A 14,024-nucleotide genomic window follows, 5' to 3' on the forward strand; every position below is an offset into this window, starting at 1 on the left:
CACTAAATCCCAGTAGTTGCACTCCCCTCATTGTAGATATATTATGTCTACTTGTGATAACCATGATTAGTAATTTAACCCTTCACAGTTGTTCGTAATAACGGCTGGGTCAAAAGCTTTTTTATCCTTGAGATTACATCTTAGTCCATAAGTCCCACTAATTCTCTAATGAAGAATTGGTTTGTGATTCAATCACTAAGTCGAGTCCCTCTTGGGCCAATGAGAGGGTGGGGTTCATTGTTCAAGACCCTAAAGAAATAATCTCTCTACTATCCCTAAAAGTGAGTAGGAGTGAATTTTTTCTTGCACCCTATGTCCCCAGCTATCTACTCGGTCTTACCCCTAAAATGGGAGGCTTATTTAGCTGGCGCTGTTTAGACAACCCTCACCTATGCAATTCTAAGGATAATCCTGTATAAACAGGAGTTCATAGTTAGCTCAGGATTAAGGTCAAGTTACCTAGGTCATCACTTTAAAATAGTTAGTCTTAAATAGTAAACAACGTTATAAAGTAAAAATGACTTAATTCTTGGTCCGATCTTATGCAAACTCATTGCATAGGATGATTTCGCTCCTCATGTCAATATATGAACGAATTAGGATCACTTTGTTTGTAGCACTTTACTATAGAATGGGTCGCATCCAATAGTACTACCAGAATAAGGCACCCAATCTTATTCGTATACTATAGATCATTTTGACTATTTACTCGAACCTGATCCACTCTTATGTCTCCACATAAAGTTCAAGTACTCATGTAATAGTCATGTATCTTTTAGTTTATTGGATTTATTTTAAAAACGAAATAAGCAATTCATATATTCAATAACAACTTTATCGATTTACAGAATAAGTTTATTGTTTACAAACAACGAGTTTTAGGATATAAAACCCAACACATAGTTAACTCAAGATTAAAGTCAAGTTACCTAGGTCATTGCTTTAAAATAGTCAATCTTAAATAGTACAAAACGTTATAAAGAAACAGTAGCTTATTTCTTGGTTCGGTCTTATAAAAACTCTTTTATAAGATGACCCCACTCACATGTCTCTACATGAACGATTTATGAACACATTGTTTGTACTAAATACAGAGTGAGTCGCATCCGATAGTGTTTTCAGAATAAGGTATTGTTAGGTTTTTAAAGGTTGTATATTTTCTATGTTGATTCCCCCAAAATTGTGTTAATTATTTGCTTTAATTGCTAATTTTGTAGGATTAAATGATCCTCAAAGAATTTTGGAGTCATTACAAGAAAATCGTGCCAAAAAGATAAAAATGACCAAGAAAACCAACAAATTGAAGAGAATCAAGTAAATACCCAGGAGAGCATCGAGTAAGACTGTTGGATCATCAACCATCGAGTATTTAGCAGAATACTGTTAAATAGCAACAAGTAAAGACTATCGAGTATTCAACCATCTTCCATTGAGTCATTGAGTTTTGTTTGATTCATTTTCATCGAGTTCATACAATTGAGTAAAGAGCATCCAGAGCATCGAGAATCGACCGTCGAGTGTCGAGGAGTGAGTATTAAACAGAAAAATTCGATGCATTCGTTCTTCTTTCCAGATTTTGACGCGATCCATCCACATGCTTCGCGACGACTTCTTGCTAGTAAAATTGAGTTTAGTTCTTCAACGAAGACGTAGAGATATCATTTTTTAGAAAATCTATCATTTTCTTGAGAGAAAAACTTAGAAGTAGAAAAACCCATTTTTTTAGAGAGAGATTTCAATTTCCAAGAGCGATTCCTGTAGTTTTTCTGTGAGATTGAGTTGATTTGTACTCAGACTTGTATCAATATGCAACTATCAATGGAATGCTTAAAGCACTTCAACCTCAATGAGTAGGTAAATCTATTTCTTGGGGTACTACGTAATTAGACATTTTCTTGAGACCTTTATTGAACTTTCTTTCATGTAATTACTTTCTTTTGAATGTTCTAACTGAAATTTATAATAAAATTGATTAAGATTGAATTGACGAATCAAGATTAGTCAATTTTTGTATGTAAAAATTACATGGTTCTATAACAAAATTGTAATTGTAGTTGCAAGAATTAGTAGTCTTGATAGAAAATATGGACTTCTTTTCCTCTTTTCTTTAAAGAATCTATTAATTCAGAACATTCATCTAATCATCTTGAATTTTCAGTCTTTTGATTTTAAGATTGGAATAGTTAAGAAAACCCATGAGTTCAATGAAATTTAGTTGTGAAATGTCTTTACGAAGCAATTAAGATCTAGATTAGGGTTAAGTGTGAAATTAGCTAATTAGGGCATTAGGAATTTATTCTTAGTGAACTATTGAATAATCTAATTGCATGATTTCTTATTTAGTCAATGATAGGCTTGTCAACTAAATTTGGATTCGATCGTTATCAGCTTTCCGTCCCATCATGATTTATTGTGTTGTCATCTTGATGCGCAGTCTTTATGCGGCCACCTTTCAGAGAAACTTCTCACGATCACATACGATCGCATGACTTATTGCAATCTTCAAGCGCGTTGATGCCTTGTTTCTTTAGGTTGCAATTTTACTTGCGCCATAGCATTTTTCCTGCACAAAATGAGTAAATCAACTTTTTTTATGCGTTGGGCGCTTGCAGTCACAATTCCTTTCAGTTTAACGCTTTTGGACATGATATTGCTTATTTTACGATTGCATTCTCTCATTGTTTTACTTATTTGAGCTATAATAACTTGTATTTCTACCATTATCACACCCCCAAATTTTAAACAATGCTTGTCCTCAAGCATAAACTAAAGATTTTCTTTAAAAAGTCAACCGCTTTTACCCTATCTAGACATCTTAAGGTGCCTTATTCAAATTTGATGAACCAATGCCTTCTAAATTTTTATCCTGATCTCTTCCTAAAATATTTCTAATCTTTAGGGACCACAAGTTTAACCTTCAAAAAAACATTACACATTTCCAGGACATCGCATGATTTATTTCAAAATTTTCTCCAGCCAGTGTGTTTCCAAGTGATTTTACCCTTGCGCGATTTAGATATTCTTTTTGTGATCTTGCACTGATCCAAGTGCCCAGCCTTCGTTTTGGCTTGCCCCCAACGATGTCATGCGAGCATCCAACTACAGGCAAGGCGCTCTTTCTTAGTCAAAACTCATGCCCATTTCTTTAATTGGCAGTCGAGTTGCAATCACTTGATTTATGCGTTGATCACGATTCCCACCTTCGTTTTTGCTTGCTCCCACGGGCGTCATGTAAGCATCCAACTACGAGTAGGATCCGATCTCAATGTTATACTTTTTTTTTACGGATTTTTTTTTGTTGAAATTCTAAAAGTAGCAAGGTTGAAAATAACAATCAAGCATCCCTAAATTTATACACAACAATGTCTCATTTCTGTAGACTGAATAACTCATACGATGTACTTAGGAATTTTCGTAAAAATCGTTTTGAAGGAAAGCTGGTGGACCGCTAACTTTTAGAAATGTTTCATGAATTGACTGTCCTGAAATTAAGTTGACCCTAGTACATGTGGTAAGGAATAAAGGTATGAATTTCATCGTTGAAATCATAATTGGTACGGGGAAGAATGCGGTGACTAAATAAAGTAATCAAAATTTAATGATTGAGTCAAACTGAAGAGGATGCAATAGTAGAATTTAACAATATTAAAATGAAATGCGAGAAGTGCAAAATTGAAGTAAAATGAGTCAAGGAAAGACACAACCTCAAAATTTGCTCTGTTTTCTGCATCATCTTTGATCACATCCTTTCTTGCGGTAGGCTGATCAAACTGGTGGCGTGTTTGAGGTTATCGCGTAGCTCCGTCGCAGTCGTTCACTACGATCATTGCTGAATATCAAGAGGATAAAAATTATGAAAGACAGAGTTGGTAATTCTAAAGAGTAATGATTATGCAAAAAGTAAGATAAATTTATGAAAGAAAAATATCAAACGGATACTCAAAAAAAAAATCGTCCCTGATGAGTTTATGTCGCATATCGACGCAAGGGCTACTCGTTTCTTCTTGACTCTGAATTCCTCAGGTCCACGGAGGATGTCTCGCGATGAAAGTCTCCTCCATGATACATCTTGACTCTTTGTCTATTGACCTTCAATGCGCTAGTCCCATCTTCATTTGTTAATTCAACCGCACCGTGCGGGAATATTTCTTTAATTATAATGATTTCAACTTTTCCAGAAAGAGTCGTAGCATATAGTTGAATAGCAAAACCTTCTGACCAACCTAGAGATTCTTTTGTTAATGATGCCATTGACAAAGTGGGAGCCTTCATCACTTATTATGGCACGTGGGGTGCCAAAACGAGTGAAGATGTTTCTTTGTAAGAATCTGGAGACTGTCACCGCATCGGTTACGATGCATGATATCGCTTCAATCTACTTAGAGACATAATCAACGACCAACAGAATGTAATTGCGACCATTTGATGGTGGAAATGGTCCCATGAAATCTATGCCCCACACGTCGAAGAGTTCCAATTCTAATATAATGTTCATAGACATCGCATTCTTTCCTAAAATGTTTCCCGTGCATTGGCACTTGTCGCATTTCATAGAATAGTCTCGCGCATCCTTAAATGAGTTGGCCAATAATACTCGCTTTGTAACACTTTTGTTGTGCATTGACCTCCGAAATGTCCACCATAGGGTGAGTCATGGCATTGAAAAACGATGCGCTAAAAAGCAGTCTCTGGCACACAGAGTCACAAGATCTGGTCTGGTCCCCTTCTGTAAAGATTCGGCTCGTCCCAGTAGTAAAATTTACATTCATGCATGAGCCGCTTCTTTTGGTGGGCTGTATAATTTTCTGAAAAATTGCTCGCAGACCAGGTAATTAACAACATCTGCGTACCATGGTAATTCTTTAAGTTTGAACAACTGCTCGTCAGGAAAGGATACGTTCACTTCTGACTAAATGCGGTCTACTTCCGGATTCTTTAATTTCGATAGGTGGTCAGCGACCTGGTTCTCCATTCCCTTGCGATCAATTATCTCTATGTTAAATGATTAGAGGAGGGGAACCCATCGAATTAGCCTCGACTTTGCATCTTTTTTGGTCATTAAATATTTTATTGTCGAGTGGTCGGTGTGAACTATAACTTTGGATCCCAATAAGTAAGATGTAAATTTTTCAAGCGCAAAGATTACCGCAAGAAGCTCCTTCTCTGTGGTAGTGTAGTTTTCCTGGGCGGAGTTCAATGTTCTGCTCGCATATATAATGGGGTGTAACATTGTCTTTTCCTTTTGTGCTAACACTGCCCCCATCGCATAACCGCTAGCAACGCATGGGTGCAATCAAAATAGGCGCGGTAATTAATGCAATTTTCAATACTTTGAATGCGTTGAGGCATTATGAATCAAAGTCAAAAGTTCTGTTAGCCTCTAGCAACGCACTCAACGATCGAGCTATCTTAGAGAAGTCCTTCACAAATTGTCGGTAGAATCCTGCATGTCCCAAGAAACTCCTTACAACCTTTACATTTGCTGGAGCTGGAAGTTTTTCAATGGCCTCAATGTTTGCTTTATCCACCTCTAGCCCCTCCTTGGAAACCTTGTGCCCGAGCAAAATTCCTTCGTTAACCATGAAATGGCATTTCTCCCAATTCAGCATCAGATTGGTCTCTTCGCATATTTTTAGTATCCTCTCCAAGTTTTTCTAATATACCTCATATGTTTGCCCATAAACTGAGAAATCATCCATAAAAATTTCTACTGAGTTCTCGAGATACTCGGAGAAGATTGCCATCATGCACCTCTAAAACGTGCTCGGCGCATTGCATAATCCGAACGGCATGCAGGAAAAAGCAAACATTCCATATGGGTAGGTGAATGTGGTATTTTCTTGGTCTTCTGGTGCGATCATTATCTGGTTGTAGCCCGCATACCCGTCAAGAAAACAAAAATAGTCATTTCCTGCCAGTCGGTCTAGCATTTAATCAATAAAAGGTAAAGGGAAATGGTCCTTCTTCGTCGCCGCATTAAGCTTCCAGTAGTCCATAAAAATCTGCCAGCCAATGACAGTTCTCATAGATATTAACTCGTTGTTTGCGTTCGAGACTACCGTCATTCCGCCCTTATTGGGAACGCATTGCACGGGGCTAACCCACGTGCTAACGGCGATTGGGTATATGATACCGGCGTCCAACCATTTAATGATCTCCTTTTTTATAATCTCCTTCATCGTAGGATTCAGTCTGGTTGAGGTTTGATATACCCTTTCTGGTTTTCTTCGAGACGAATTTTGTGCACGCAGTATGTTGGGCTAATTTCTCTTATATCTGCTAGCGTCCACCCGATTGCTTTAATGTACTTTTTCAGGATGCTGAGTAGCACATTTTCTTGTTCTTCTGGTAGCACAGAGGATATTATTACCAGCAAGGTTTCATTTTGCCCAAGGAAAACATTTTTCAAATGAATTGGCAGAGTTTTCAGCTCCAAGGTAGGTGGTTGTTCTAAGGAAGGTTTCTGTGTTTTTCTCTCTTTATTCAATTCAAATTTTCTCCATTGTTTACTGTCTCCATGATTACATGGCAGGTTTCTATGGATGCTGTCGCATCCTCTTCTTCTTCTTCTTCTTCTTGGTCTCCAATTCTTCATCGCAACTGTATTCATTGTCAGAATATGTTAGGCCTTCATCTTCTGCATACTTCATCGCCTTAATGATGTTAAACCTGAGGTTCTTCCCATTTATGTTCATCGTGATCTCTCCTTTGTTCACATCAATTTGAGCACGACCAGTAGATAAAAATAGTCGTCCCAATATGATAGGCACATCATTTTCCGCCTCATAATCTAGAATGATGAAATCTGCTGATAGAATGAATTTATCGATTGTGACCAAAACATCCTTCAACTTTGCTTCAGGGTGAACTAGAGACCTGTCCGCAAGCTGGAGAGTCACCATCGTGGGCATCAACTATCCCACATTCAATTGTTTGAAGATTGAAGGTGGCATTAAATTTATACTTGCCACAAGATCGCATAATGCTTGACCAATGTAAATCCCGCCAATTGAGCAGGGTATCGTAAAGCTGCCTGGGTCACGCATCTTTGGTGGGATGATCATGTTTGATTCTTGCATAATGCCACCGTGGTGAACTTTCTTGTGCTTCTTTTCTTTAACACGATGTCCTTAAAAAACTAGGCATATTTTGGTATCTGCTCTATCGCTTCTGTAAATGGGATGTTGATGTGTAATTGTTTTAAAATTTCCAGAAAGCGATGATACTTGCCTTCATCATTTTGCTTCTTCTTCAACCTTTATGAGAATGGTGGTAGTTGTACCTTCAATGTTCCATGTTCTAGAGGCTTAGAGGTGACGCAACTTCAGGTTCCATCATCTCGGGTTCTTCTAATTCATTTTACGTTAACGGTTTCTTTGAGTCCATTGCATTTGGATTGGTCCTGCTAGACTATCTCCTTTCTTTCGCTGTCATCTTTCCGCTTCGCAGGGTGACTGCTTGGCAGTGCTCTTTCCCTGTGATCTCTGGGTTGTGAGGAAGCTCAGTTGAGCTCGGTAGCGTCCCTTACGGTCAATTTTTCAACTCTCCCGCAATCTGTCCTATTTGGATTTCTAGATTGCAGATGGAAGTCGCTTGGTTCTGGAGGACCGTCTCATTCTTTTCAATGTACTATTTTAATAGGTTCTCCATAGAGGATGATGGCGATGCTTGAAAGCTGCTGGCTTATTGGTTTTGTTGACCGTTAGTTCGTTGGAAAAATCCTGGTTGTCCTTCTTTTTGCATCTTAGGTTGGTAACCTTGTTGTTGGTTATTTTTCCAAGCAAAATTAAGGTGGATTCTCCACCTGGGGTTGTATGTATTTGAGAAAGTGTTGTTCTTTACAAAGTAGATTGACTGCAGGTTCCGTCGACACTTTTCAATCGGATGCGATTCTCCACATGTTGCACAACTGGTGCTCGTCTGTTCAATTGCGTTGACTTGCCCTCTTTGCGTTCCAGGATTGTTGATTGTGATGCCCTGTAACAAATTAATCATCGCATTCAATTGATTTTGCAAAGTGATGGCACCGTTATTTGCATTACCTTCTCTTGGTTTTACTCTTTGATCGCTTTCCTACCAATCTTCATGATTTTTCGATATGCGATCAAGAATGTTTTTAGCCTCATCATAAGTCTTGTTTAGTAGATCACTTGCTGCTGCCGCATTGATAGCTGTTTGCGATGCAGGATTTAATCCATGGTAGAAAATTTCCATATGGAGGCAGTCTGGTAATCCGTTGTGTGGAAAATCTTGCACTAATCTCTTAAACCTTGCCCACGCGTCGTTGAGCGATTCGTCTTCTTCTTGTTCAAAATTTGTGCTTAACTTCCTCATTTTTGCATTCTCTATAGGAGGAAAATATTTCTTCATAAACTTCTCGACAACCTATTCCCACGAAGTTATCTCCTCTGGTTCAAGGGAATATGCCCATTTTCTTGCCTTATCGCATAACAAAAATGGAAATAGCATGAGTCGAACTTCTTCAGTGGAGATATTGGGGAACACAAAAGTGTTACAAATTTCAATGGAACTCCGGAGATGGGTGTGCGGATCTTCGCCACGTCGTCCACCAAATTGTCCGGCTGTCTGGATCATCTGTAACATAACCGGCTTCATTTCAAACCTTGATCCGTCCAAAGTTGGCCTCATAATTCCTAGAGAGAAATCATACAAATTAGGTGACGCATAGTCCCGAATGGGTCTATTGCGATCATTCGCCAAGAGTATGGGATTTTCCGTTATGTTGTTTGCATTCGCGGCTATTTCTTCCGATTGTTCCGCCATTCTGGGAGTTCTTTCTTGTTGTTGTTAGCAGTTGTTTCTTTTTCTTCTTCAGAATGTTCTTTCGATCTCTAGGTTGTAGTTAGGCTCAGGAGCGTGTCTTTCGCTCATGTGACGCCTGCTTCTTCCCTTAACAAAGGAATGGCAGTGCAGAGAGGTCAAAAGAGGTTTACTATTAGCGATATATGTACCGTAATCCCCGACAACGGCGCCAAAAACTTCATCGTGTAATTATAATGTGTTATGGTGTGAGTTTGTGGTGATGTTTGATATGCGGTGATCATGCAAGTTTTCCTAACAAGACCCAAGTATAAGCCTTATTAGGTTTCCTGGTAAGCCCAGGGTTGAACACAGGAACTACCAAGTAATTATGCAACAGTCAATTTGATTCTCTTGCGATAGTAAAAACAAAAGAAGTGGATGGTGTTTCGATTAAGGTTTTTTCTATGCGACGGAGTTGAATGCAGAGTTGATGAAATCATAGAGTTACAATGAGTATGCGGTGAAAGGGTTGAGAAAGGATTTAGCTAACACTTCCTAAGATTATGCACAAGTTATGTGATCATTATACACACAAATAACAGCACATTATCTCTCAATGCAGAATGTCATAATTCCTATTTCTAGGATGCATGCGATGTGTATACGAAAAAGTCGATTAGACTTATGTCTAAGCCTCTATTCTTGTCTATGCGATGATGAATGCTGCACACATAAGACAAGGTGACCGCATATAATCACTCCTATTTCTAGGGTGCATGCGATGTGTAAATAGCAATAGAACTTATGTCTAAGTTTTTATTTCTTGCTTATGCGATTCTAATTTGACTCTCTCAAGCCTAGATTCTAATTTGACTCTCTCAAGTCTAGATTCTATCTTTAGACTTCTCTCTCAAGTATATCTAAAGGGTGAATGACACATACATAAGACAAGATGATCGAATAAAATGTAAATCTTAAGTCATGCTAGCTAAATACTTTTCAACCCATTCAAAAATTTAGCTACTCATGCGAAGTATGGAGAGAATGAACATAGGTTGAAATGGATTACCATTTTCTATAAATAAAGTACTTAATACAAAATATCAAATGGAATTGAGAGATAAGAAGCCCGGTAAGCAATGTCTTGCTTCCCGTGGTCTTTTACACTGTTCTTTTTCTCTCCAACTCTGTTCTAGATGTGTAATCTTGCTTTTGCAAATGTTGGCCCTCTCTCCTTTGTAACGCTTTCCGGTAGTCTCTCGATTTTTCCAAGAATGATCTCTCGGCTTCCTCGTCTCCGTCTTCTAAGTATAAGTATGAGTATGTGTATGAACGGACTAACTAACTCCCTAACTTGTTAACCCTTTTACACTAGTGGCCTTTGATATTTATAAAGCTCAAGGTGAAGTAGCCTTCCTTTTTAATGATTGCAATGATGGGCGGTATTAATTCTCCTAATCTAATGCACTGATTAATGGTCACTGAAAGTTGAGTGTATTCGCTATGTGTGGCTTTAACGGCTTGTTAACTAAATTTAGATTCGACTGTTATCAGCTTTCTGTCCCATCATGATTTATTGTGTTATCACCTTGATGCGCAATTTTTATGCGGCCATCTTTTTGAGAAACTTCTCACGATCGCATACGATCACATGACTTTTTGATCGCAATCTTCAAGCGTGCTGACACCTTGTTCCTTTGGGTCGAAATTTTACTTGCGCCATCGCATTTTTTCTTCACAAAAGGAGTAAATTAACTGTTTTTATGTGATGGGCGCTTGGGATCGCAATTCCTTTCAGTTTAGCGCTTTTGGACAAGATATTGCTTATTTTACCATCGCATTCTCTCATTGTTTTACTTATTTGAGCTGTAATAACTTGTATTTCTACCAGTTATCAATAATCTAATTACATAATTTCTTATTAAATCAATGGTAGAATTGTCTAGCTATATAAAATCCCCAAGATTCATTTCCATTGAATTTTATCTCACAATCTCTTCCTTATTTCTCTCAACAATAAACTTCCTATATCAGTCTTTTGCTTAGTTAGTTTCTTTTAGTTCTTAAAACAACCCACCCGTCCTATTTAATCTTTTGCATTTAGAAATTCAAACAGTCAACTTTTAGGCCAATTATTTGCGGTTCTCTTGGGATCAACCTTTTACTTCCACTATTACTACATGTTAGTTCTAGTTGTCGTTAGAGTTTTAATAAATTTCATTTGTTTTGGGTAGATAGAATTAATGACGAACAGGTATCCAACCTTATCCATATACTTATAGACCGTTCTGGCTATCAACTCGAACTTGATCCACTCTTATGTCTCCACATAAAGTCCAAATACTCATATAATAGCCTTGGATCTTAGTTTATTGAATTTAGTGCAATTTACATATTCAATAACAGTTTTATTGAATAAAACCTAAACAACATCTTTATTGCAAATTGAATATGTTTAAACTTACAATTTGCGAGTTTTAGGACATGTAATCCAACAGAGAGTTAGGATACAATTCCATGCTCTGTCGAACAGTCTTAGAATTTTATATCCATATACTCTCCACCTTGATCATATCAAAATGTTTTAATTGTTCTACTTAATGCATTTTCTAAAAGAACCGGTGAAGGCTCTTTAGTGGAAACGGGGATCAAACCAAATCCCAATATTTACAGGTTCAAAAATTTTATAGAAAAATTACATAAAAGTATCCATTTAATGACAAAATACAACATGCTGAAAAACAATTAAAAAAAAGAAATAAGGTGACAGAAACTAACCCTTGAAGAACTTTTCTTCTCGTAATTCCTTTTCTCTAGAATTGCAACGAACTCAAAACTCAAATGGCCACCACCACTTGATTTCCTCTGTATTCTCTGGGATGAGAATCCAAGAGTTTCATAGGCTATGTTTTTGGAAAGGGAAAGAGATTTATTTTGAGAGGAAGAAGAGCAAGAATCTAAGAACTTTTCTCAGAGAGAATTCTTTTTGGAGAGGATTCTCTTTAAAAACAAAATGGGGAAAAAGATCATGGTTATGCACTTACTCTCTCACTTTCACGTAGTGGAGAGAAAAAAACTCCCTCCCAAAATTATTTTTCAAATAAAAGAAATTATTAAACTATATGTTATATCAAATATAACATATAACCTATATCATAACCACTTTATCATATAATATATATATTAAACTATATATTATATCAAATATAACATATAACCTATAGTTTAATATTGTATCCAATACAATATAACCTATAGTTTAATTCTCTCATTACCAATATTTAACATAAAACTCATTTATATTAAATTTAACTATATGAATCCAATTCACATCATTAATATTTGAATCATATTTCAATATTTATTTTCACTCAAATAAACTTTATATTATAATGTATCAAATACATTATAGTAATTATACATATATAATTAAAATAAAATAAAATAATTATACCACATATAATTAATTCCCTCAATTAATTTGAACAATTCAAATTAATCCAAAATTGATTCTAATTTAATCCTTATTGAGCTACAGAGGGGACCTCATTTAATTACATTATTTAACATCCATTAACTGTCGGACACTCCACTAAAGACCGACAGCTGCACTCTTCGCATTACAGATATATTTCAGTATCCATTAGTGAAAGAAATCGGATATGAGGATTTCCATGAGCAGTGGAATGATCGTTCCAAATTCCATTCAATATTGAACATACACAATTACAGTAAACAAATGGAAACTAACTAGTCATGCAACAACTAGAAATTGCATCATGCTTACACAGAGAGTCAAGGGAGAGAATATACATACCTTTTCAAGCCTCATTCTTAAAACTCCCTCGATCAGTCTCCAAGTGTCCAAGAACAGCAACGTAAGAACACAACAACTGGTACAACAACACGATCCACAATAAACACCACACGAACAACACGAACCCAACGAGCAGCCTCCAAATCCTCGAACTCAATCAAGTTGAGTGAGGTCACCACTACAATGGTTACCTTGGTATTCTCGGGGTGAGAATCCAGGAGTTGTGGGCTCTGTATGGACTTGGTTAGAGGAAGAGACTGAAGGAACAACAATCGTGTATACGATTGAGCAAGTAGGAGATGACACAGTCTATCGTATAGACGATGTGCTCAATCGTGTAGAAGATGGCAGCCTATCGTAAAGACAATGCCCTGCAATCGTTTAGCTATGACCAGCTGAGTGAACTATCATATAATGACACTCCAAGATCATTTAGTCTCTCTATGAGTTATCGCTTGGTGAAACGATTTCACTTGATAGCATTCCTGAGTTTCTTTCTGAAAGTAGCAACTCTAATTTTAGGAAACTAATTTTCCTTTTATCTCTGGTTACCATAAAACCATCAATAACCTCTCATTCAATTGGTTATTAGAGAAAAAGAGATAATTATCAAATATTTAATATTATTATAAATATATATGATAATCAACTTACCATATATATTTATAACCTATAATTTTAATATTTCATTTCATGAAACATATAAACGATAGTTCTTTTTCTATTTTATTGTACATAATGTAAATCATATTTACATTAATCCTCCACTTGATGTATCTCATACATCACGCCAATTATATCATATATAATTGAATTTCCTCTTGTCAATTTGAACATTTCAAATCAACCCCAAGAATTGATTCTCCATTTGAATCCATTGAGCTACCAAGGTGTGGATCTGTGGCTTGAAGCTCCAACGGTACGTGAATAACTGACTAAACTCTTTAGTCATAGGATCCACCATCCATTAACTATCGAGCACTGCACTAAAGACCGACAGTTGCACTCTTCTCACTACAGATATATTTTGTGTCCATATCAACTAATCAACAGTGTGATAACCCTTCACAGATCGCTCGTAAGTACAGCTGGGCTAATTTACCGTTTTTTCCCAGTAGTTACATCTAACTCCTTAAGTACCACTGATCCCTCTAATGAACATAAGTCATAGTTCTATTATGACTCAATCCTCTCTTTCAAAGAGAATTTGTGGCCACAATGTTCAAGACTCGGAATCAGCCCTTAAGGGAGCAATCTATCTACTTACCCCTGCTTTGGGGAAGGAGTGAATTCCATCTTGTATAACTGAGTTCCCAGCTCCCCAATCAGAGAAATCTCTAAAAAGGTACGCTTGTTGAGTTGGCAATCTGGCCACTTTCACCTATACTAATCAAAGGATCGTCCTCAAAGGTAGGAGTTCCAAAAACACTCAAGATTAAAGTCA

Source organism: Benincasa hispida, chromosome 5 (assembly GCF_027475165.1).
Source record: "Benincasa hispida cultivar pf3 chromosome 5, pf3_genome.v1.1, whole genome shotgun sequence".
Classification (NCBI taxonomy): domain Eukaryota; kingdom Viridiplantae; phylum Streptophyta; class Magnoliopsida; order Cucurbitales; family Cucurbitaceae; genus Benincasa; species Benincasa hispida.